This window comes from Pleurodeles waltl, chromosome 3_1 (genome assembly GCF_031143425.1).
Source record: "Pleurodeles waltl isolate 20211129_DDA chromosome 3_1, aPleWal1.hap1.20221129, whole genome shotgun sequence".
In the NCBI taxonomy this organism is placed as follows: domain Eukaryota; kingdom Metazoa; phylum Chordata; class Amphibia; order Caudata; family Salamandridae; genus Pleurodeles; species Pleurodeles waltl.
The window spans coordinates 1,510,399,159-1,510,423,915 of NC_090440.1; positions in this window are offsets into that span (position 1 = coordinate 1,510,399,159).

Consider the following 24,757-nt stretch of genomic DNA (forward strand, 5'->3'; position numbering starts at 1 on the left):
CATGGTTACCCCCCACACACACACACACACTTTTTGCCTGATAGTGATGCTGACTTGACTGAAAGTGTGCTGGAATCCTGCTAACCAGTCCCCAGCACCAGTGTTCTTTCCCTAAACTGTACCATTGTTCCCACAATTGTCACACCGCTGGCACACAGCTAAGTCCCTTGAAAAAGGCCCCAGTGGTACCAAGGGCTTTGTGACCAGGGAGGGTCCCTAAGGGCTGCAGCATGTATTATGCCACCCTAAGGGGCCCGTCACCAAGCACATGCACACTACCCTTGCAGGTTGTGTGTGTTGAGGAAGAAAAAGGTAAACTCAACATAGTATCCCGCTCAGGGTGCTATGCCCACCAGTCACTGCCTGTGGCAGAGGTAAGTCGCCCCTCTAGCAGGCCTTACAGCCCTCAGGCAGGGTGCACCACACCACAGATGAGGGCATAGCTGCATGAGCAATATGCCCCTTACAGTGTCTCCGTCCATTCATAGACACTGTAAGTGCAGTGTGGCCATACTGACTACATGGGCTGGGAGATTGTCATAACAATCTCCACAGCTCCATGATGACTTCACTGAAGATTGGGACGTTTGGTAGCACAACAAACCCACATTGATGCCACTGTTGGATTTATTGTAAAATGCACGCAGAGGGCATCTTAGAGATGCCCCCTGCACCCTAACCAACCTTTTACGTTTAGGCTGACCAGTCTGTGCCAACCTGCAACTAACTGATGAGTTTCTGACCCCATGGGGTGAGGGCCTTTATACTTTCTGGGGTCAGAAACAAAGCATGCTCTGGGTGGAGATGCTTTGCACCTCTCCCTTCAGAAACTAAAACACTTGGGGGTGAGCCTCAAAGACTCAGGCCTACTGATACAGTGTCACAGGGCACTCCAGCTAGTGGGGAATCCCACCCTACGGGACAAAGCCCCACTTTTGACAGCAAGCCCAGTGGGAAAATTAGGAAAAACAGGAAGGAGTGACCACTCCAGCTAGGACCACCCCTACAGTGTCCAGAGCTGAAGTGATCCCCTCCAGGAGACAACTGACTTGGCCCCAGCTCTCCCAGCCTGTCTCCAGCTTCAAAGACCCCTGGTCCAAGAAGGTGGTGTATCCTGCAGGACCAGTGACCTCTACAAACCCCCAGAAGACTTCCTTCCCAGCACAGGACCAATAACTCCTGAGGACAGCGGCCCTGTCTAGAAGAAACCTCTAAAAAGGATGCCAGTACCTCCCCGGATCTGTGAGCCCTGTCCACTCTGCACCCGACGCCCACGGCCCGAGTCCAGGTGGCCCATCTGGTCCAGAGAAGGTCCCCAGGTGATTCCAATCTCGAGTCCACCCTGGGTTGACCCCTTCTGGCCAACACAAAGACGCCAGCAGCCTGAATCCGAAGGATCAACTGACAACGACCGGATCCAATGAAGGTTCCAGACGCTCAAGGAGACGCATGCACCTGCAGCCCCCTGGCCTTGGGAAATCCGACCGAAAGTCCAGCAACATCCAGTGGGCACCTCCCTTCCTTGTCCAGCCTTTAGTTTCTCAGAACCAACCCCCTGGACCCAGCCTGCAGCATCTTTTATGACCCCATTGTCCCCCATCAAAATGCATTGGGCGCCCAGCTCTGTGTTAGCACCCTGCACCCAGACGCCCTTGTGCCGCTGAGAGTGTGTGTTTGGTGTGATCCTGTGGCACCTGGGTTGCTTACCTAAACCCCCCATGCCTGTGTCCTGAAACAGCAGGTACTTACCTGCAATCTGCTTTCTACTGAGCACCCCTAGTCCTCATTGAATTCCATTACAAACTTGACGCCAACTTTGACTTCTGCACTCAGCCAGCCCCTTGTTGCTGGTGGTGCACTTTTGGGGTCAGCCTAAACTTTGACTTGTGGACATCCTAAATCCCGAAGACTGGAATCGTAAGTCGTGTACTTACCTGTTTTCTGTTCTAACACTTTTCCCCCCTATGGCTCTATGGGCTCCTATGGAAAATTGCAGTGTGTCAACTTTTGAAATAGAAAATTGCTACTTGTAAACTGCTTTGTTTACATAAAATAAAAAAGTACATTTGATACATATGCTTGATACCTATTGAGACTGTACTTACCTGCAATAAAGTTCTTCTGGTACTAGTGATAAAGTAACAAAAACATATTTTTCCTATATCAAAACCATTGGCCTGGAGTTAGTGATTAAGGCGGTCATTCTGACCGCGGCGGTCGCCGCCCGCCGCCCGCCAAGCGGTTCCCGCAGAAAGACCGCACCGCGGTCAAAAGACCGCAGCGGTCATTCCGGCTTTCCCGCTGGGCCGGCGGGCGACCGCCAGAAGACCGCCGGCCGGCCCAGCGGGACAGCCCCTTCAACAATGAAGCCGGCTCGGAATGGAGCCGGCGGAGTTGAAGGGGTGCGACGGGTGCAGTGGCACCCGTCGCGATTTTCACTGTCTGCTAAGCAGACAGTGAAAATCTTTGTGGGGCCCTGTTAGGGGGCCCCTGCACTGCCCATGCCAGTGGCCCCACGGCACCCGTTCCCGCCATCCTGGTTCCGACGGTGGACACAAGGGGGTCGCAAGCAGCGCCGCCATGGCGGGTTCCCTGGGCCAGCGGGAAACCGGCGGGAGACCGCCAGCTCCCCTTTTCCGACTGTGGCTTTACCGCCGCGGTCAGAATCGCCCAGGAAGCACCGCCAGCCTGTTGGCTGTGCTTCCGCCGCACTCCGCCATGGCGGTCATGGACCGCCAAGGTCAGAATGACCCCCTAAGTGTGTGCCTCATTTCTTGAATGTGTGTGTTCCACAAATGCTTTGCACTACCCTCTGATAAGCCTAACTGCTCGACCACACTACCACAAAAGAGAGCATTAGTACTTTCTACTATAGCCTCTGTTAAGCCTCTGGGGAACCTCTTGACTCTGTGCACACTATACCTCATTTTGGTATCGTATACACAGAGCCAGCTCCTACAGTGTACACCAATCACTGTATGTTAAGTACAAATACAAATCCTATCCGAACATCTGATAACCTGTGTTAGAAACGGGGTCTCTAGTTGGCAGTGGTTTGCACCCTATCCAAGTAGGGACCCTCACTCTAGTCAGGCTAAGGAAGTCACACAGCTATGATAATCCCTACTCACCCCTTTGGTAGCTTGGCATAAGCAGTCAGGCTTATCTCAGAGATAATGTGTAAAATATTTGTACACACACACACACACATGCACACGCACACAGTAACACAGTAAAAACTCCGCAAAAGTACTCCACACCATTTCAGAAGAATAGCCAATATTTATCTGAGTAAAACAACAAAAATCCAACATATACAAGCAAAGATATGAATTTTCAAAGGTTAAATATCAGTATATCGCTTACAAAAACAATAACTCCAACTAGAGCTATAATGGCGCCATTGACGGAGTCATTCCTAAAAGTCTGACACCACTCACAAGGGAGTGTGGGCCAGTCACAGAGTTACACGGCCCCCAGGCACAGTACCTTTCAAAAATAACACAACAAAAATGTTGCACAGAGTCAGGAAGCGAGGCGTCACTAGAGCTGGTGCTGCATTGGTACCTTACTGCGAGGAAGGGGAGGTGAGGAGTCGGTTCCTTACAGTTTCAGGGGAGGTGATGCATCGGTGGGGAGGCATTGGTTCCTTATGATCAGTGGGGTCGAGGAATCCAGTAGGCCAAGAGGTGGAGCGTCACCTTCGCGGTGTCGCAATCACATCACAGGGCAACAAATGCTGCAGTGGAGTCCGAGTTGGGTGTCCCGGACAACGGGGACACTGCACTCAGGATTCACGGAGTGGTGGGACTTCAGAGGCACTGCAGTGGTGTCAGTCCTACATCGTTGGTCGCTGCACTCATGTGGACCACGGCTCTTGGTGCAGGCAGCTGCATGTAGTCAGACAGCGGCGCCAGTTCTGAAGTCGCTCTGGAGTCGATGCACTTGGTTTCTTCTTGGTTACATCAGATCTCACTCCCAAGGGCCCACAAACTGGATTTGGCACCACTTGGCAAGTGAGGTCTCTCAGGAAGAGTGCCCATGTGCTGGCAGAAGTCTTTGATGTTCCTGAGACTTTGAACAGGAGGCAAGCTCAGTTCAAGCCCTTTGTAAAACCTTGGAAAGCAGGATGTAGAAAAATAATTCAGTCCTTTCACTCCCAGGATAGAATCAGGAAGCAGCAGGCCAGCACAGCAAAGCAACAGGCAGAGTGACAGTCCCTCCTACGGCATGTCGCTCTTCTTTCTGGCAGAATGTCCCCAGCCAGAAGTGTTCTAAAATTGTTGGGTCAGGGGTCCAATACTTACATTCATGTCTGCCTTTGTAGTATGCAGATTTCAAAGGAACGTCTTTGTAGTGCACAAAACCCTGCCTTTCCTGCCCTGGCCCCAGACACACTTCAGGAAGTTGGAGACTGCTTTGTGTAAGGACAGGCACATCCCTATTTAGGTGCAAGTCTAGCCTAGGAAGACCCATCAGGATATGCAGGACAAACACCAGCTCCCTGTGTGACTGTCCAGAGCGAATTCACAAACAGCCCAATTGTCATCCTGACCCAGGCGTTTATACCAGCAGAGAGTCGGCGGCATAGAATGGTTAAGTAAGAAAAGGCCCGCTTTCGAAAAATTGCCTTTTCAAACTTAAAAACCAACGTCACCAAAAGATCTACTTTAAAATTGTGAGTTCAGAGACCCCAAACTCCATAACTCTATCTGCCGCCAATGGCAAATTACATGTAAAAGATATCTCAAGGCTATCCCCATATTAACCTAATTGTGAGATAGGTCTTGCAATAGTGAAAAACTATGTTAGCAGTATTTCACTATCAGGACATATAAAACACACCAGTACATGTACTACCTTTCAAATACATGGCACCCTGCCCATGGGGCTACCTTGGGCCTAACTGAGGGGTGACTTAAATGTAGTAAAAGGGAAGATTTGGGTCTGGTGAGTGGGTTCCATTGCCAGGTCGAAGTAGCAGTTCAAACTGCACACACAGACACTGCTGCAGTGGCAGGTCTGAGACATGTTTACAAGGCTACTCATGGGGGTGGTACAATCAGTGCTGCATGTCCACTAGTAACATTTGACTTGCAGCCCCTGGTCACACATATTGCACTTTACTGTGGACTTACAAGTAAATCAGATATGCCAACCATGGATAAACCAATCACCAATACAATTTAGACAGATAGGATATGCACTTTAGCACTGGTTTGCAGTGGTAAATTGTGCAGATTCATAAATCCAACAAACTAGTTCAGAAAACAAATAAGAGAAAGAAGGCAACAAGTTTGGGGATGATCCTTTAAAAAGGGCCAGGTTCAAAAGGCACCATCACCTAGATTTACAAACACCTTGCATCAGGTTTATAAACTTTTTATTGAAAACCAGACACAAAGGGGGTCATTACGACCCCGGGGGTCGGTGTAATAGTGGCGGTAGTACCGCCAACAGGCTGGTGGCACATACCGCCATATTATGACATTGGCCATTTGGCTAAAGCCAAACCGCCAATGTGACACACCAACCACCACGGCAGTAATGACCACCGGGCTGGAGACTACAGTCTCCAGCCCGGCGGCTGTCACTAGGCCACCCATGGCATTATGAATCCCCCCACCGCCATGGATTCCGTGTCTTCTGTACCTCCACGAAAACCATGGCGGTAGACACTATCAGTGCCAGGGAATTCTTTCCCTGGCACTAATAGTGGTCTCCCCTGCCCCCTTACCCCTCCCCAGAGTCCTCCTCCACCCTCCCTCTCCCCCTCCTGACCCCCGACATACACACACCTACACGCATATACATACACACTCATACACACAAGCATACCCACATTCATCCGTGCATGCATGCATTCATACACACATACTGCAACACTCACTAACATACATAATAGCACACATGCAATCACATGACACAACTTACACGTACACTCACACCCATTCATGCACACACACATTACACACGCCTCACACCCGCATGCACGCATACAAACACAGTCACTCACACCCCCCCACACACACAACACCCCCCACCCCCTCCCTTGTTGAAGAACCCGACTTACCTGCTTGCAGGGGGTCCGCCGGCAGGAGACGGGACGCTACACTGCTGCCAGCAGCAGTGTTCGCCAGTAGAACACTGCCAGGCTGTATCATGGGTCATGATACGGTCGGCGGCATTCTACTTGCATGGCGCTGCTGCCACCATCCACCGCCATGACATTAGCCGGAATTTTGCCAGCCTTCTCGTGGAATTCCTGCTAGGGTCATATATTGGTGAACGGGTGGTAGCCACGGCAACTGTGGCGGTAGGCGGCATTTGCCGCCAATGTTATAATGAGGGCCATAGTGTAGTGGTGGCATTCGCAATCCATGCATGGAGGGAACGTTCCATGGGTGGTGCATGGGTGTTCCCATGAAATCACCTCTGGGTTTTGACATAAATCCCTATCTACAATTCATTGTAAACAGGGATTTACGCAACAATCTTCTGCCTCATTAAGGCAGGATTACCCAGGAGAAATGTTTCCATTTCTCCTTGTTTTTTTCCCTTTTGCGTGTGTGCTGTATTCTACAACACACATACAAAGTGGGAAACACCTTAAAGCACTGTTTTTGTACTGGAGTAACTCCTTTCTATACAGAAACTTGTCTTACCACCACACAGACACCCTTGTATTCTGTTGCAAAGGACTATACGTTGTAGCATGTCAGCCAAAAGTGTGCCTACAAAGCAAGCAAGAAGAACAGAGGCACACGTTAGTAGATATGTTGTTTTTATGCTCTCCCCTCACCCCAGGTTAAGTTATGGAAGGCCAGGTGGAGTGGCAGAGCTGTTTTTTCAGTTGGGTTAGAGATCTTATGGAGGGCTCTTCGGGGCAGGTTGAATGTGTTGTACATCCACCAGGTACAGTCATTCTGGGGTGGTCTGTTAGGAAACGCAGTTGACAGGCAACAATGAAAATTAAATTACTGACTATTTGACAGCATTTGTATACCACATACTATGTGTATGAGTGATTTCCTAATGAAATTGTAAATCTGTGGTATCTTTAAAAGCAGAACGTTTTTTGTCAAAACGAAGTTATTTACTAGAGGTCTGCAAATTGTGTTCAAAGTTTTAGCAGCATGAACATACTTTGACTAACACCTTCTCCCTCAGCTGCAAATTAAAGCAAGGGTTACTTACAATTAACTTCATTGAACTTCTAGGGGCCAGAAAGGATAAGAGAAGGATATACTAGAAGGGAGGTAGGTCATAAGTGTCCTAACTTGGCCTTTGGAACCTGTGGCATGCAGTTTTACAGTGTCTCTCTCCAGTGTGATTATTGCTTGAAACAACTGCCGTTTGCTGTTAGAACAGTGGTACCACAATCTGACGTTTGTGCAGGCATCATTTTCAACCTGATAGTTGTGCTGTCCTGTTTTCAGTTTCTATTTGTTGTGAATTTCAGTGGAGTTTTTTTTCAGTGTTTTGCAATGTTTTGAAACAATTCTTAGTCTTTTTTTTAAATCATCAGGATGGTGTGTTTCCAGTGTTCATAACGAGCTAACCTTTCATTCACATCCTTCTCTCATTCATTCATGTTATCAGTTTTTCCTTCCTTCCCTCCTGCTTCTAATCACTTTCATTTGCCTTTCTCTTGAATTTTCTCTTACAAGCTACTTTCATTATTTTCCTCACACTCCAACCCATCTGATTATGAATGTTGGACTTGGCCCTTTCTGCACGACCATCCCCAAACGTACTGCTTTCACCTTCCTATTTTTGTTTATGTTGGCTTTTTGGACTGTCTTACACACAACTGGCACATTTAATTTACTTGTAAGTGGTCCTACATGTACCTAGGACCTGTAAATTAATTGACCTGTAGTACTGGTTGCGCCATTGGCTCAGAAGAAAACAACAGAGGGAGCCAACTGAGCCCTGAGAGACGTGGAACTGACTCGTACCCGAGCATAACAGCACCTTCATCCATGTTCTATCACCTGTGCAGGAAAGCCCATCAAGGTATTAATTAGTATACTGTAGCTTTTTCCCTGGAGGAGGGTTGGGTGGAACCTGACCCTTTCTTCAGAGTCATACCCAAACCTTTTGCCTTAACCCTCCTGTTTTCTGAACCCGTTTGTGTTGGCTTTTAGGATTCTCCACACTTTACCACTGCTGACCAGTGCTGAATGATTGCGCTCTCTCCTTTAAACATGGTAAAACTGGCTTTCTTCCAATTGGCACATTTTATTGACCTGTAAGTCCCTACTGAAGTGGATCGTGTACCCAGGGCCTGTTAAATTCTTTTTGTGGGTCCGATACAGATGAGCTTGAATTGTTACTTTGACTTGAAAGCTGAATGATTACCTTAATTTGTGGGATATTTATCCTTAGCACTCCACCCTAATGTGTGGGAAAGGTATGTGCCCTTGATCATGTGTGTTCAAATATATCAAGTCCTGTTAGTATTTAGTGAATCCCCATCCAAGCTGGATGTTTCCCTTTCTGCTCAAGCAAGCCAGTTTGCACTCGGCTGCATAGTGGTGGTCAAGATAAACGTGGATCTGTTCCAGTAATTTTTCACCCAGAATCTAATACAGAGTGGGCTGTATTCTCAGGGTAGGCATCCTTTACCAATGGGTATCCCCAGAACCATATGTGCTAACAGCAGCAGAAAAGCATGATGGCAAACTCAAGGATGAGGGGCACAGCCCCTCTGAACGTAAATGGCACTGCTAGGTGCAAACAGAGAGCTGATAATCTGTTGTTCAGCACCAATTGGCACCTTGAACTGGAATCTGGAACTGCAAGATTACACCACAAACTGTGCTTGGTACCCTCTGCCACTTAAACCAGGAGTCAACATGCTCTCAAATACTAAGCATCCACTTTCTCACTGCTTCGATATCACTCCTTATCAAAAGCCGACAAATTTAAATTTGGTAGGTGACTTGGTAATGCTTCGCATAGAGCTATTGACGTGGGTAGGCTAGGGAATTTTTTTTTAACCAGATATTTTTGGGGCAGCTAAGAAAACTCCTTAATATAATTTATTGCAATTTGTATCTGATCCTTTGATTCACTTGACTTGACATTTTACAATTGGATGGTGATACATCTTCAGTTAGGGTTCAAGATCAGCATAAAGGGGTGATTCTGTGCAGTGTAGGTTGCCTTTACCCTGTGCCGCTTATCTCCTCCACAGAAACTTGGAAAACAGCTGCTAGGTCTAGGAAATAATTCTGATTTCGTCAGAGTTTACTGAACCCCGCGCAAACCCTTGTTTGCACAGAGGTCAGAATTCTGAGTTGCTGGGGGCAGTAAATATCTCACTATTCATTACATTTCGGCAAATCAACCCTGTCGGAATATAACAGGGGAAAAGTATACCGTATTTATCATACTGTGTGGATTTTGGTGAATTAATAACATAATCCATGTTATTCCCCCAAACATTGAAATAAGTGCTATCCATCGTGGCAAGTAAGTAGCATATCCCATGATATTGTCATTTGTCAGGTGTGATGAGTAGCATCTACTCCTCCGAACAACTGTGAATGAGAGTCCTAGTTCTATAATGTGTATATAGTGGTTGTAAAGAAATCACCTTTAAGGATGGCTCTTGCAAAGAGGTTATCTCTTTATTTATTCAGCTGCAGTATAGACAGGCTATGTGCATAAAATCAATCATTAATAAGGCGTTCCTAATAATTACAGCGGGGCCTTCGTGCCCAATAATACTATACACTTTCAGTAACTTGCCTACAATAGACTTACACACAACTAGCCCATATTATAATGTTTTTTTTATTACAAGGCGTGTTTTCCTATAAAGTTATTATTTCTCTTTTTTAATAGTCAATTAATTTAAGGGCCTTTCCCAACTACTTCTGAAAGAATTATAAAGTTATACAGGATTTTTTAATGTCTCAAGTTTTGCAAAAGAAGACCTGCAACTAACTTAGCGTCTACAACAAGGTGTTCGTTCCTTTAATTAAGTTAATATTTGCCCCTTCCCTTATTTCCATGCTGTTTCTATGCAGGAATGCACACTGCTTAGCCCGTTTCTAGTTTCTACCCAGAAGTAGCTCATCTCATCCTTTGAAGATTCCCTTTAACTTCCGCCCTCTGCCTTTTGTGAAAGCCCTAGATGACTAAATTATGTGCCTCGGAGAGGCGGTGCAACACTCACTATTTTTTTTTGTTGCGCCAATTATATCGCCCAGGCCATTCTCTCTTACTTTATCTTTCATCTCTGGCTTTGCAACATCTTTCAACCACCGTATTAACTAATCAGCAAGACTGTTCTCTTGTAACGTTTTAATGCAAAACAGGTGCATTCGTTTTTAGTCACTCTCTGGTTACAACCCTCGTCTGCATCTTCCCCCCTTGTCCCTCAATCATCTTTCCCTCTTTGTTGAAATACAGACCCCGCCCCCCCCCCGACCCTCGCATCGCACACCGATTCGGTCTTCCTCACAAATCTACGCGTTATAAAGTCTTGTGGCATTAATTGGCTGGGACCAATCACAAGAGGGTGGAGAAAAAAGGCTTCGCACAAGGCCCGTGATAAATTTAAATCCGTAATCCAAGGATAGACTATTGGTCTCTCTAAATAAAGTACGACCTATGAAGTAAAACTGAATATTACAGTCAAAATTCCAAAGTGATATATGGATCTGGATATTCAGCAACAATTTGTAAAAATAAATAAATTAAATCAGCACAGATTACTCTCTAATATTTGTTACCAGTATTGATCCTGTACACAGCTCTTATTTTGTATTCTACACTCTTGATCCTTTTGCACACTTCCCTGCTTGCTTCAGTGTGCTAATCACTAGATTGTGCACAACTTCTCTGCACATTCAAATGTGCCCCAGTATATCTTGATCCTGCGAGGATAATTCCGAAAATGTTCTGAAGGCCACGAGTTTGAGTCCAGGGGCAAGGCGGATTCGGCGTCGATTCCTTCCGAAGTGACTAAACTGAGAATAAAAATTGCGCAACGAACTGCAGTATTTAGCGCTATAACAAAAACAAATTATTATACTTGTCAACATTTTGGGCCTCACATACGAGGCCCGTGGCGCAGGGTGGCGCAGCAAGTACTTTGCTGCACCGTCCTGCCCCACTGACAAAGGGCAGAAATGTGCTGTATCTACAAGATACTGCACATTTCTGTCCCCTCCCCCTGCGCTGGTGCACAAGTCACTGCCTATTTCCAATGCAGGCACCCTTACACCATGGTGCAAGGGTGCTTGAGTTGTGGAGAAGATAGTTCTTGTGCAGGAAGGGAGACCTTCCTGCACAAAAACAATCACAACGGGTGTTTTCCTCTTTCTAAGTATGCTACATTCTGCACAGAAAGTAATATGACAGTACTTAACATGAGATCGGTATCAACAGTCAATCCTTTCAATTCTGACATAGATAAATCTCTGCATGTGTTTCCTGGTCCGCCACAACTCTAGGCTACGCTACTCTGTGACAGTTGTCAGTTGCAATGAGATCCGGCAGTACTGTGTGGTCCAAGCAAGAAGTCCTGTAAAATTGTTCACCCCCTAGTGAGGTATCCAAGGGATTGCGGTCGTTAAGAGTAGTGCTGATCACCTCCATGTTGCTGAGGTACGGCCACAACCGGACACCCAGCAGCACATAGTCAATAACACTTCTCTGGCAGCCTCTTTTAAAAACGCTGTGAGCAGGTTCTCCCATTACAGGGGTGCAGCCTATGCATGACCACCAATGAGGCTGCTTGTAGAGCAGCCTTAGTAAAGTGACTCTGCAGGTTGCCTGCCACCTGTGGGACATCCCAATATTCGTCCTCTTCCTTAGTTACTAATTTAAGAGCATTACAAGGTTTGAATGAGATATTGAAGTCGCCAGCCACTATTATTCTGGAGTCCTGTTCGTAGATCTCCAATAGATATCCAAACTAGGCTAGACTTTTTAACATGCTTAGGATTGGCGGCTCACTCTTCGCTGGCATTGAGCGAGCATATACATTCAGTATGATCAATGACAAGCCTCTAGGAAACTTTAGCTTAATGCCCATTAAATCGGGCGGATCTATCTTGATCGGTTGCTGCCACAAACAATATTATTATTACCCTAAGATCATAAGACCCCTCCCCCATTGCCCGTACCATTTTCCAAGGTAGAATGGCCTCTACACTGCAAGTAGTAAATCCACTGACAAAATCCTTATCTACAACTCAAGTTTCCTGTAACAAGCAGAAATCATACTTCCCTATAAAGGGGATCCAGTCTTTGTTGACCACCTTTCTGTTCACCCCTGCCAATTTCCATGTATTTAAATGAAGATTTGAATTAAATGTGACCCTTGTTGAGAGGGGGATATCCAATCGTTCTACATTTACTGTCAATCAAGTTGCCCCTGCAGAGGGAGCTTCAGGATTCCGCCCATTTACTGTGTCCGTGTAACCTTTGTTTTTTTCAGTGAATTTCTATTTTTTTTACATAAAGTAACTTTCATTACTATACGTTAATCCAACTACCACTTTGCACGCCCTACGGCTGTGCGCAGCGGCAGTTGGTGGCTGTGTGTAGCAGGGGTTGGATTCAGGGCCTGGCCTGCAGCCAGGCCCTACAACCAACCCCTATAACCGCCACACCATCCTCCCCAGGCCAACCCCTGTAGCTACCCAACCCCCCTCCTCAGGCAAGGCCCTTCTCCCCAGGCCTATTTTGCCCTGGGGACCCCATCCCCCATTGCCTGAACTAATTTTTTTAGGGGGGAGGTAGGCCATACGACCCACCCTCCTCAAGGGAAATCTCATCCCTGGTGACCTCATCCCCTGGGGCCCGGCCTAATTACTATTTCTTTTTGGGGGGAGTGGGTGGCATGGCCTCCCTCCCCAAGGGCCATCTCGGCCCCAGGATCCCATCCAATGGGGCCTGGTCATGTGACCTGAGTGCTCCCCAGGGCACCCAGTCACAAAGTTGGGGACCGCAGGGGAAGCCTGAAGGTCCCTGCGGTCCCAGCCAGCTCCCCACCTTCTGTGAGAGCCAGCATTACTGTTTCAGAGAGGGAGCTGCTGAAGCAGCTCCTCTCTGTGAGAGCAATGTTTCCTCTGTTTCCCTGCCTGCATCTCCGCGGGAAGTGAAACAGAGTAAACTTCTGTTGCAGTGAAATAGAGTAGTTTGGCAGCTCTCCCTCACCACAAAGGGTGTTATTGCTGTAACTTGGTGGAAGCTATCAGCTCTCACCAATTTACAGCATATAGCTGTGTCCTGGGGTGGGCACTCCTTGACACAGCAGGAGCTCGTCCTGGGGTGTAGTGGTCCCCAGGGCCATCAGTGCCCCCTCTAAAGTAATAGCCTCAGGGAAGTGGCGGTTCCCAGGGCCTGGGGGTCCCCAACTGACCCCCTATTTGTTTTATTAGTCCCAGGAGAAGGGGGGACAGCGTGACCCCCTGCACATCACTTTATTTTGTGCCCTTGGGATGTGGAGGTCCCTGGGGCTGCAGTAGGGAGCCAGGTGGCTCCCCAACAAAATTTACATTTACTGCCCCGGTAGGTGGTCATTACTGGTGCTGTGGGGAGGCCAGGTGGCCCTCTTATTCTTTACATTAAGTGCTCCTGGGTGGTCCCCTGCATAATTTTGATGAAGTGCCCTTGGGAGGTGGTGATCCCCAGGGCTGTGGGTGGCCAGGTGCCCCCCCAGCATTCTTAACTTTATAGCCCCAGGTAGGTGGCAGTCCCTGGGGCAGCTGGGACGGGGGTGTATGGCCCATCTGCATTATTTTGATTAACTGCCCTGGGGAGGTGGCAGTCCCCAGGGCTACAGGGAGGCTGGGCGGCCACCCCACATACAAAATTTAAATGCCCCCAGGACCTGGCCCATCCAGGGGCTTTAAAAAAGAAGCATGGGAGCCTGTGCTTGTTTTTTCTTAAATGTTTCCCAAATTCACATCATCGTGGTGATTTTTCAGGAACATTTTAAAGAAATGTTTTTTTGTTTTATTTTTTGCTCTGGGGGAATCCCTCTTGGACCCCACACCAGATCTAAGGGGTCAGGGTGTCTCTACCCTGATCCTTGTCTCTTTTTAAAACATTTTTGTGGGACTCGGCTGAAGCCGAGTCCCAAGATGGCTGCCAACACTTCCTGGTTAGAAGTGTTGGCAGCGAATCCGAGCTGTGCATTTCCCCACACGAGCTTGTTACTTTTCGTGAAATCGTCGTGAAGGATCTGCGTCCCTAGATACCTAAATTGATATCTCCTTTAATATCTCCAAAAGTACTGGACAGATTTACACCAAACAAACCTCAGAACCTCAATGTAACAACTGTAACATCCCTGTAACCTTTGTCGATATATATATATATATATATATATATATACATATATATATATATATATATATATATATATATATATATATATATATATATATATATATAGTTTGTTTGTTTTATTTATTTTTTTATTCACCTTTTTGAGGAAATCTGCATTGCTGCAAATTTCTCAGGACCACACAACATATACCTTATCATTGTATGATGTACAATGACTTACTTCCCTATGTATGTATATATAGATATATATGTGTGTGTGTGTGTGTTTGTGTGTGTAATGTGTGTATATATATACATATATATTTCGATTTTTGTACCTCAAAAACAAAGGTTACAGGGATGTTACAGTTGTTACAGATAGGTTCTGAGGTTTGTAGGTTTGTAGGTTCTGAATTTACTTGTACAAAACCATAGAAATGCTTGAAAAGCAGGATGTAGAAAGAGTCCAGTCCTTTCACTCCCAGGGCAGAAGCAGCAGAAGGCCAGCACAGCAAAGCAATAGGCAACATGGTAGGTCCTCCTCAAGCATCCAGCTCTTCTCCCTGGCAGAATGTCCTCAATCCAGGAGTGTTCTAAAGTTGTGGGGTCAGCAGTCCAATACATATACTCATTCCTGCCTTTGAAGCAGGCAAACTTCAAAGGATAGTCTATTCAGGTACAACTGTCATCTCCTCCCTCCACTCTAGCCCAGGAAGCCTCACCAGGATATGCAGGGCACACCTTAGCTCCCTTTATGTGAATGTCCAGAGTGAATTCACAAACAGCCCAACTGTCAGTCTGACCCAGACGTATATTCCACAGCTAGGCAGAGACACAGAATGGGTAAGCAAGAAAATGCCCACTTTCTAAAAGTGGCATTTTCAAACTTACAATTTAAAATCCAACTTCACTAAAAGTTGTATTTTAAAAGTGTGGGTTCAGAGACCCCAAACTCCATATCGCTTCTGCTCCAAATGGTAAATTACACTTAAAAGATATTTCAAGGCAATCGCCATGTTAACATATGGGAGAGATAGACCTTACAATAGTGAAAAACAAAGTTAGCAGTATTTCACTATCAGGCCAGGTAAAACACACCAGTACAGGTCTTACCTTTTAAGTACACTGCACCCTGCCCATGGGGCTGCCTTGGGCCTATCTTAGGTTAGACTTGTATATAGTAAAAGGAAAGGTTAGGGCCCAGCAAGTGGATACACTTGCCAGGTCAAACTGGCAGTTTAAAACTGTACACACAGTCACTGCAATGGCAGGTGTGAGACATGTTTACATGGCTACTCATGTGGGTGGCACAATCAGTGCTGTAGACCCTTTGGAAGCATTTGATTTACAAGCCCTGAGCACACATAGTGCACTTTCCTATAGACTTACTAGTGACTCAAATATGCCAATCATAGGGAAACCAATCACCAATCCAATTTAGACAGAGAGCACTTGCACATTAGCACTGGCCAGCAGTGGTAAAGTGCCCAGAATCTTAAAGCCAGCAAAAACAAATTCAGCACAGGATCAAAAACAGGAGGTCAGAAGCAAAAAGTACAGGGGAAACCACGCCAAGTGCTCAAGGTCTAACACGTGCTCCCCCACAGATGAAAGTGGTGAGAACTACTCAACCCCTTGGCAGTTCTCTTCACTAAGGCAAAATAACCTGGACAGACCATCAGATTTTGATGTGTTCTCTTCCAGGGCGGGGCTCCACCGTAAAGTCCATTCCCTGTAGGGAGATGGACCGCCTCAATAGTTTAGAATTCTCACACTTCATTTGTATCAGCCATCTGAGGGGCTTGTGGTCTGTCTGAACCAGGAAGTGAGTCCCAAACAAGTAGAGTCTTAGATTCTTCAGTGCCCAGACCACAACAAAAGCTTCCCTTTCTATTGCACTCCACCTCTGTTCCTAGGAAAGTAACCTCCTACTGATGAAGGCTACTGGTTGATCCAGGTCCTCTTCATTTAGCTGTGAGAGCACTGATATCACACCCTGCTCTGAAACATCCATCTGCCACACAAATTCTTTGGAAAACTCAGGAGCCTTGGGCATGGGTGCAGTTCACATGGCCTTCTTCAGGGTGTCAAAGCAGTATGGCACATCTCTGTCCAGATCCCCTGATGGGGCTGATTCCTGGAAGTCAGCTCTGTCAAGGGGGCAACAATGGTGCCATACCCCTTGACGAATCTCCTGTAGTAGCTAGTGAGGCCTAAAAAGACTTTCATTTCTGTGTGGTCTTGGGAGGTGTCCAAGCCAGAATAGTGTCAATTTTTGCATTCAGGGGCGCAACCTGGCCGCTCCCTACCTGGTGTCCCAATACATCACAGACCCTTGCCCTATCTGGCATCTACTGCCCTTGATAGTGAGGCCTGCACACTGCAAGGCCCTATACACCTCCTGGAGGTGGTACAAAAGGCCCTCCCAGCTAGAGCTGAAGACTGCAATGTCATCCAAGTAGGTGGCACTGAAGTCCTCCAACCCAGACACAACCTGCTTGATTAGCCTTTGGAAGGTGGCAGAGGTGTTCCTCGACCCAAAGGGCATAACCTGAAACTGGTAGTGCCCATCTGGTGTTGAGAATGCTGATCTCTCTTTGGCCCCCTTGGTTAAAGCAATCCAATAGTACCCAGATGTAAGGTCAAATGTGCTGAGGAACTTGGCAGCTCCCAACCGGTCGATGAGCTCGTTCCCTCAGGGGATAGGCTGGGTGAAAGTCCTCATGATAGCATTGAGCCCCCAGTAGCCAACACAGAACCTCAGTTCAGGTGTGACACCAGGTGGAGCAGCCTTTGGGACCAGAACCACAGGACTGGACCAAGGGCTGTTGGAGTGCTCAATCACCCCTAGCTCCAGCATATTTGAGACCTCCTCCTTGATACTGTTCCTCACTCTGTCAGTCACCCTGTAAGACTTGTGCTTGATGGGTAGACTGTCCCCAGTATCAATGTCATGGGAGCACCAATGGGTGACGCCAGGGGTGAGTGAAAACAGAGAGGCAAGCTGTCCCAGCAATTGTCCCAGCAACTGGTGACAGTCGCTCTGCTCTTTCTAGGGTCAGAGAAGGGGAGAGGTTCACACCCTCCACTGACCCATCTTGCTCTTTGGCAGAAAGGAGGTCGGGAGAGGTTCACTCTCCTCTTCCACCCCTTTTTCTGTGACCAAAATCTTGGTCAACTCAGACCTCTCAAAGTGTAATTTGAGGTGGTTTACATGCAGAACCATCAAATGGTTCCTAGGAGGCTGCATGTCCACCAGGTAGGTGACATCACGCTTGTGCATCTTCACCTCAATAGGCCCAGACCAATGGTCTTGGAGAGCAGGGGTCTCTACCGGGGCCATCAACCACACCTTCTGGCCAGGCTGGAACTCAACCAGAGTGGTATTCTGGTTGACCCAGGGCTTCATGTCCTCCTGGCTAGCTTTCAGATTCTCCTGAGCAAGTTTCCAGAAGCAGGCTGTCCAGTTTCTGAAGGGCAACATGTAATTGAATAGATTCTAGGGGGCTTCTTGGGAGCTTGCTCCCAGCCCTCCTTCACCATTTAGAAAGGCCCTCTCATAGGGTACCCATATAGAAGATCAAATGGGCTGAAGCCAACCCCCTCCTGCAGTACCTCCCTGTAAGCAAATAACAGGTATGGAAACAAGAAGTCCCACTTACACCTCATGGGTTCTGGAAGACCCATAATCCTGCCCCTCAGGGTATGGTTGAACCTCTCAACCAACCTATGACCTTGGGGTTGGTAAGTTATGGTGAACTTATAGGTAACACCTCATGCCTTCCACATACCCTTCATGTACAGCGACATGAAATTGGTACCCCTTTTGGATACCACTTCTTTGGGGAACCCCACATGGGTAAAGATCCCCATTAGTGCCCTGGCCACAGTGGGCGCAGTCACTGCCCTCAGAGGGATTGCCTCCGGGTACAGGGTGGCATGGTCCACTAAAACCAGGATAAACATGTTGCCCTTGGCTGTCTTGAGATCCTGAGGCCCCACAATGTCAATGCCCACCCACTGAAAAGGGGTGCTCACATCAGGAAAGGGTTTAAGAGGAGCCTAGCAACCTTTCCCAGATTTTCCCCTTGCCAGGCAGGTCTGACAGGTCCTGCAGAATCCATCTGAGGCCTTCCTCATTTGGATCCAATTGAAGTGGGGGACAAGCATGTCAAAGGGCTTGTCCTGCGCCAAATGACCTGCAAGTGGCCTATCATGTTCCAGATCCAGTAGGAAGCCTCTGAAACACTGAGGTACCACAGGCACACAGGCAGCCCCAGGCACAGCCACCTATGGCTCACTATATAGGAGATCAATCTTCCAGTAAATCAGTTGAGATCCAGAGGCGTCACCAGCTACCTGGGCCTCAGCCTGTTTTCGAAGGCCCTCAAGGGTGGGGCATGCTTTCTGCACTACCCAGAATCCTCCCTGATGGGGCCTCTTTCCTGCTGCCAATGAGTCGGCTCAGGGATGTCCCCCAGTTTGGCTACTTCTTCCCCTGTAGGTTATGGGTCTTGCCCCTCAGGTTCAGCCCCGTCCTGGACAATGGAAATTTTAAGAGCAGGTTTCCCATGTCCCTTCCACCTCCTTTTCCTGGCAGGCACCTGTGCCACTGTTTCAGGCTCCGTGGTCTCATGGTCACCATCTCTGGTGGCCATGGACCATTTGGTCAAGCACATCCACTCTGGCAACCCTAACATTTCCAAGTGAGCCTTGAGCTCTACCTCCTTCCAGGCAGTGAGCTCTAGGGCATTCCCTAGCAGACAGTCAACAGGCATGGATCGACCTACAGCTTCCCTCAAGGGACCTGAGCCCCCAGCCCCATTCAAAGGGAACCTGAACTACCAAGCATTGGTGCTCACAGTTGTCTACTGCTACAACTTGGTGGACCACTTTAGGGATAACCTGCTTTTGACAAACCAGATGACAGCGGACTGTTGTCATACTAGCTCCTGTGTCTCTAAGAGCCTCCACCCACCTCCCATTGATGGTCACCTACTGCCTGTACTTCTTAGTATTATCAGGCATAAAGGCTCTCTGAACCACCTTACCCAGGGAGATTAGGGTTATCTCAGCTGGCTCCCCACCACTAACTGGGCCAACTCCTCCCCAAGTGCTACACTAGCCATCTTAGTGACTGCCCACCGGTGGGGTACTATGCCTTCTTATGGCACTAGGGCTCCCTCTGATGTTTCCTTCCTGATTACAGGCAAAACACTTGATGGGTCCCTTCCCTGCAAGCTTTCCTAAAGGGAACAACTCTTTTTCTCAACAGGGGTCTGGGAATCCTTACCGTGGGAACTAGTTACTTTTATCCTTACCCACCCCTCCTTCTGATGGGGTGGGGACCCTGCCCACCATTGGCTAAGGCTCCCAAATACAACTTATTTTGGATCCTGGCGGTGAGCCAGTGGTCTGCCTCCATGGCAATCTTCCTAGGGTCAGTAAGCTTGCTGTCAATGAAGTGCTGGCACAGTTCTGGAGAACAACGACTAGAAAAGTGCTCCCATGCAAACACATTGTATAACTGCAGGTAGTCTGTTACCTTGCTGCCCTTCACCCAACCATCCTGTGCTCTACAGAAAGAATCCACATACTCAACCAAAGTTTGTGACCCAAGCTTAGCACTCTCTCTAAACTTGTCCCTGTAACTCTCTGGGGTGAGACAATACCTCCTGGTTAGGTTCATCTTTCATGGCAGGGTACCTCATTTGATCCTCTACTTCTAAGGCCAACAAGGTGCCCTTCCCCTCACGAGAAAGGTACTTCCAGAGGCCTGCCCCAACAATCTCTCCATGAGACCCTGTGCATCCTCAGTGCCACATCATAACCCTTGAACCACTGTTCTATGTCATCACCCGCCACAAATACCTTTATTGCTTCCTTGGGTATATGTACCTTTCCCTCGCACGGCACTGTAAAACTGCTACCACCATATGCGCTGGACCTGCTCTTTAGCTCAAGAGCCTTCAAACTCAGCTCTTGAGGAAAAATCAGTTTATTTTCCTCGATGGCGATCCTCTCTTTCTCTCTCTCTGCCTCTGTGTTGAGTCTGGCTAGTTATAGCTGAAATTCCTTCTCCGTTTTGAATTTCTCCAGCTGCCTGACCTTTCGCCTGTCCTGCAACTCATCTGGGGACAGACCTCTGGAGGTAACACTGCTACCTGAACAGAAAGCCGCCTCCCTCCTAGGCAGAACTTGGTTATCCAACGTATCCTGCAGGTTTCCCTCCTCTCCCTCCACAACAACATTCTCCCCCTCTGTTGCCCATCAGCCTCCTTTGCTGCCGACCAGGCCTTCAGTGCCATTTGCAACTCCTCCTTTTTTACTGGAGCCCTTGACAGGACAATTAAACATCTTACAGAATTTCTTGAGCTAAGGCACAGTTTAGGTTTCCAACCTCTCCAGTTCGACCACTGACTCTGCAAAAACTGCTGCTGGCTCCCTAGGCTGATGCATGCTTGTGGATCACTCCAAAGATGCAAAACTTCCAAAAGGCAAAGATAAAAAGGCCAAGAAGTAAAAAAAATAAAGTCAGTATGTGGTTGCGTAATGGTCTGTACTGAAACACTAGTTTACACCAATCACTGTGTGTCAAGTACAAATGCAAGTTCTAACCTCACTCCTGATCACCACTGTTACAAATGGGGTTTCTAGTTGGTAGTCAGTTTACTCCCTGTCCAAGTGGGGACCCTCTCCTTAGTCAAGGTAAGAGAGCAAACACCTAAGATAACCCCTGCTCATCCCCTTGGTAGCTTGGCACAAGCAGTCAGGTTTATCTCAAGGCAATGTGTAATGTATTTGTACATATACACACAGTAACACAGTGAAACACACTCCACACCAATTTAGAAAAATAGCCAATATTTATCTAAATGATACAAGACCAAAACAACAAAAATCCAGCACACAAGTAAAGATATCACTGTTTAAAATTAAAATACTCTCAATCCATAAAAGTCAATGGTTGTGTTGTTTTAGCACAAAGTACCTGATAAGCGTTGAAAATAAAGCTGCAGGGATGTGTGCCTCAGAAATGGAGGCAATGTGTTGATTTCTTACTCACAAGTGAGGCTGGGCATCAATTCTTTATCCACGGGGCAGGCGATGTGCTGTTTCTTTCCAGGCAGGAGGACGATGCATCGATTTCCGGACACGCAGCGTTGGATCTGTGCGGTCCTGTTGACAATTTGATGCCCAGGGACAATGTGGTGGAAATTCCAGACACACGTAACAATGGATCTGCGCTGAAGCAGGCAATGCGTCAACTTGGTGGCTGAGATACAGGCGCTACATCGATCCTTCAGTCGTGGTCAGGCGCTGCGTTGATTTTTCTGCCTTAATGGCTCCAATGCATGGATTTTCACTTAAGTTACCAGCTTCCACCTCTAAGTGCCCATGGACTGGATTGGCACCAATTAGCAAGTCAGGACTCTCAGTAAATAAGCCCAGGCACTGTCAGATGAAGTCTTTGATGTCCCTGAGACTTCACAACAGGAGGAAAGCTCAGTTCAAGCCCCTGGAGAACCTTGGAAAACAATATGTAGAAAGCAGAGTCCAGTCCTTCCACTTCCAGGGCAGAAGCAGCAAGCCAGCACAGCAAAGCAACAGACAGAGTGTCAGCTCTCCATCAAGCATCTAGCTCCTCTACTTGGCAGCATGTCCTCAATCAGGAGTGTTTTATAGTTGTGGGGTCAGCATTCCAATACTTATACTCATTCCTGCCTTTCAGGTAGGCAAACTTCAAAGGCCAGTCTTCGTAGTGCACGAGACCCTAACTCCCCCTGTCCTGGCCACAGACACACACTAGGGGGTTGGAGAGTGCTTTGTTTAAGGACAGGCACAGCCCTTTTCAGGTACAAGTGTCAGCTCCTCCATATTTTGTGAATATCGCACATGGTGATGCGCAATTATTTTAAACCCATATTTTGCCCAAAAAACACACCTATATCACTCCCCTGGGGTGAGGGTACTGTCACCCTGACCCCTTATGACACTTTCAATTAGGATGTTCACCCCCGGGGACTGTGTCCCGTGAAATAAAATGGCGGCCGCAACTTTCTAGTCAGGTTGTGGTCAGCCAATACCAGCACTTCCTTTTGCACGTGCATTCGCGAAAATTCATGAATTTTCACAAAATATGCCTGAAATAATCACAAATGCACTGCGGCCAGAGATATCTAAATTTATTTTCGATTTAATATCTCTTTAACAACTGACACAGTTACACCAAATAAGAGAAATCACAATTTGCATATGAAAAGCTAGCTTTCTGCCAAATTTGGTGTACTTCGGTTTAGCGGTTCGGGCTGTAGTCATGTCTACAGGTCCCATGGGAATTAACATGGGAAATGCAACTTTTTTGACTCCCCCTTTTTCTCAACCTCCCACTTGCCAGATCACCCTGAAACTTTCCGTGCGCAACAAGAATCACCAGAGCAATATTTTTGAAAAATTTGTGAGGATTTATCAAACGGCATGTCAAAAAACACTTTTTTTATGGAAACATGGTCCTAATTATAACTACCTACCTAGTGGTGACCGCCACTAGGTTATATAGATAGTTAGATAGATATTTTGTTACCCAAAGATCAAAAAGTTGTTTGAAGTTGAATGAATAGACAATATCCTGTTGAATTACAGGTGGACGTTGTACCACATCTGATGCCATATATGCTGTTTCTAACTCATTGGCCTTCGTATCTGTTGCATTCATTTTGAAGTACCGCAGATGTGGAGGTTACATCATTGGGCTCAGGGTTGGGAATTTTTTAGATGCTCATTTTCTGAGCACCTCCCTTTCCACCTCTCCCCCCACCTCAGGCTGCAAGAAATGAGCTTCTTTTGCAGCCTGAGATATGTTTTATTTCAGACCACTATACAAGCTGATGTCACGAAACATGAAACTGAAAGCAGCTGCAGCCTAACAGATCTGGCTGCTTTCAGTTTGATCAGGTCACAGCTCAGTCACTCGAACACTAATCTCAAAGATAGAGGTTCCATTGCAAATAGATCATCCTCTTTCCATTGGTATGTTACCAAGTGGATCTCTGTTTGGGGATTGCCACAATAGGATGTTCCCTGGGCAGTGATCCATGCCACAAATCCACCGGGAAGCTGAAAGTGGGGAGCAACCCCCTATCATGTCTGATTGTCCTGCGACTAAAGGGCTAATGCCATCTTTCTGCACCCCTTAGTGGAAGATTTAAGGGATTTGCACCCACTTTGCTCTACCTGAGAGGAACAGAAATACCGGGAAATGGCAGGAAATATTTTTTGTAATGAGTGTGATGGAGGGCCGGACCATCACAGTACTGGGCTGCACCCTCCAACCCTAAAAGCTGCTAATTCAGTCTTATAATTCTCTCTGCCCCATTGTGGGCAAAGTGGAATGGTTAGCCCCAATATGACCTGCCCATAAGGATAGAAAACGCAGGAGACACCAGAAAAAAACACTTTTTAACACTCAACTTGGGGTAAGCAATAAGCTGAATCACCTTAGCCCAGGGGCAAATGCATGCTCTCTGCTGCCTGGGGACAGATTTGGGGTGTTTTCATTCCATCTGTCCATCCCAAGGGGACTGAAATCCAACTCAACGCCAGGGAGTGTTTTTTGTAAACAGTGGGTTTTGGGCTACAGTCATTTGTGGCACTGGACTGTTTATCCCAACCCTGAGATATTATTCAGCCCCAGGGGTATAGTACATTTTCCTAGTCATAGAGCTGCAACTTACTTGCCCAGTGTGAAAGTCTTTCAGCCCTATAGGCAGAACTGGTGCTCACTTTCCTGGCCCATCTGTGGCTGTAAGGGAAGAGTTCTTTTTTTGTATTCACTAATGTGCAGCTTGCCATCTATGCTAATGTCATTTGGGGGCATATTTAAGAGCCCCTAGCGCCATCGGAGAATCACTTTTTGTGACTCTCCAGTGGTGCTATGTCCGGCACTGTATTTACAAGGTGGCCTTAAGCCACTTTTTGTGGCTCAGTGCCACCTTGTAAATATGACCCCTTCACATGCAGCACTTTGTATGTTGCTGTGGGCATGCCATAGCAATATCCATTGCATTTTGACACTGCCTCAGATTTACGAGTTTTCATAAACCTGAGGCAGCACCAAAATCTAACGACACCCCAGGGTTGGCATTAGCATGGCGCAACAAGGAGAAATACTTTTATTTCTCCTCATTTTTTGCTCTTTCTATGTGTGCTGCATTCTGCATAGAAAGAGCAAATCACCATTTAAGATTGTTTTTGTGGAGGAAGTCGCCCCTTATGGCACAAAAACAATCTCCCCTTTGGCGCTCGGCTGCGAATTTAGCGCCGGCACAGGGGACAACCCAGGGGTGCACTGTATTTAATTAAATACGGTGCATCCCTGCATTGTGAAAATGATGGAGTGTGGCGCTGCCAATTTTGGCATCATTTTCTGTTAAATATGGGCCTAAACGTGCAATGTAAG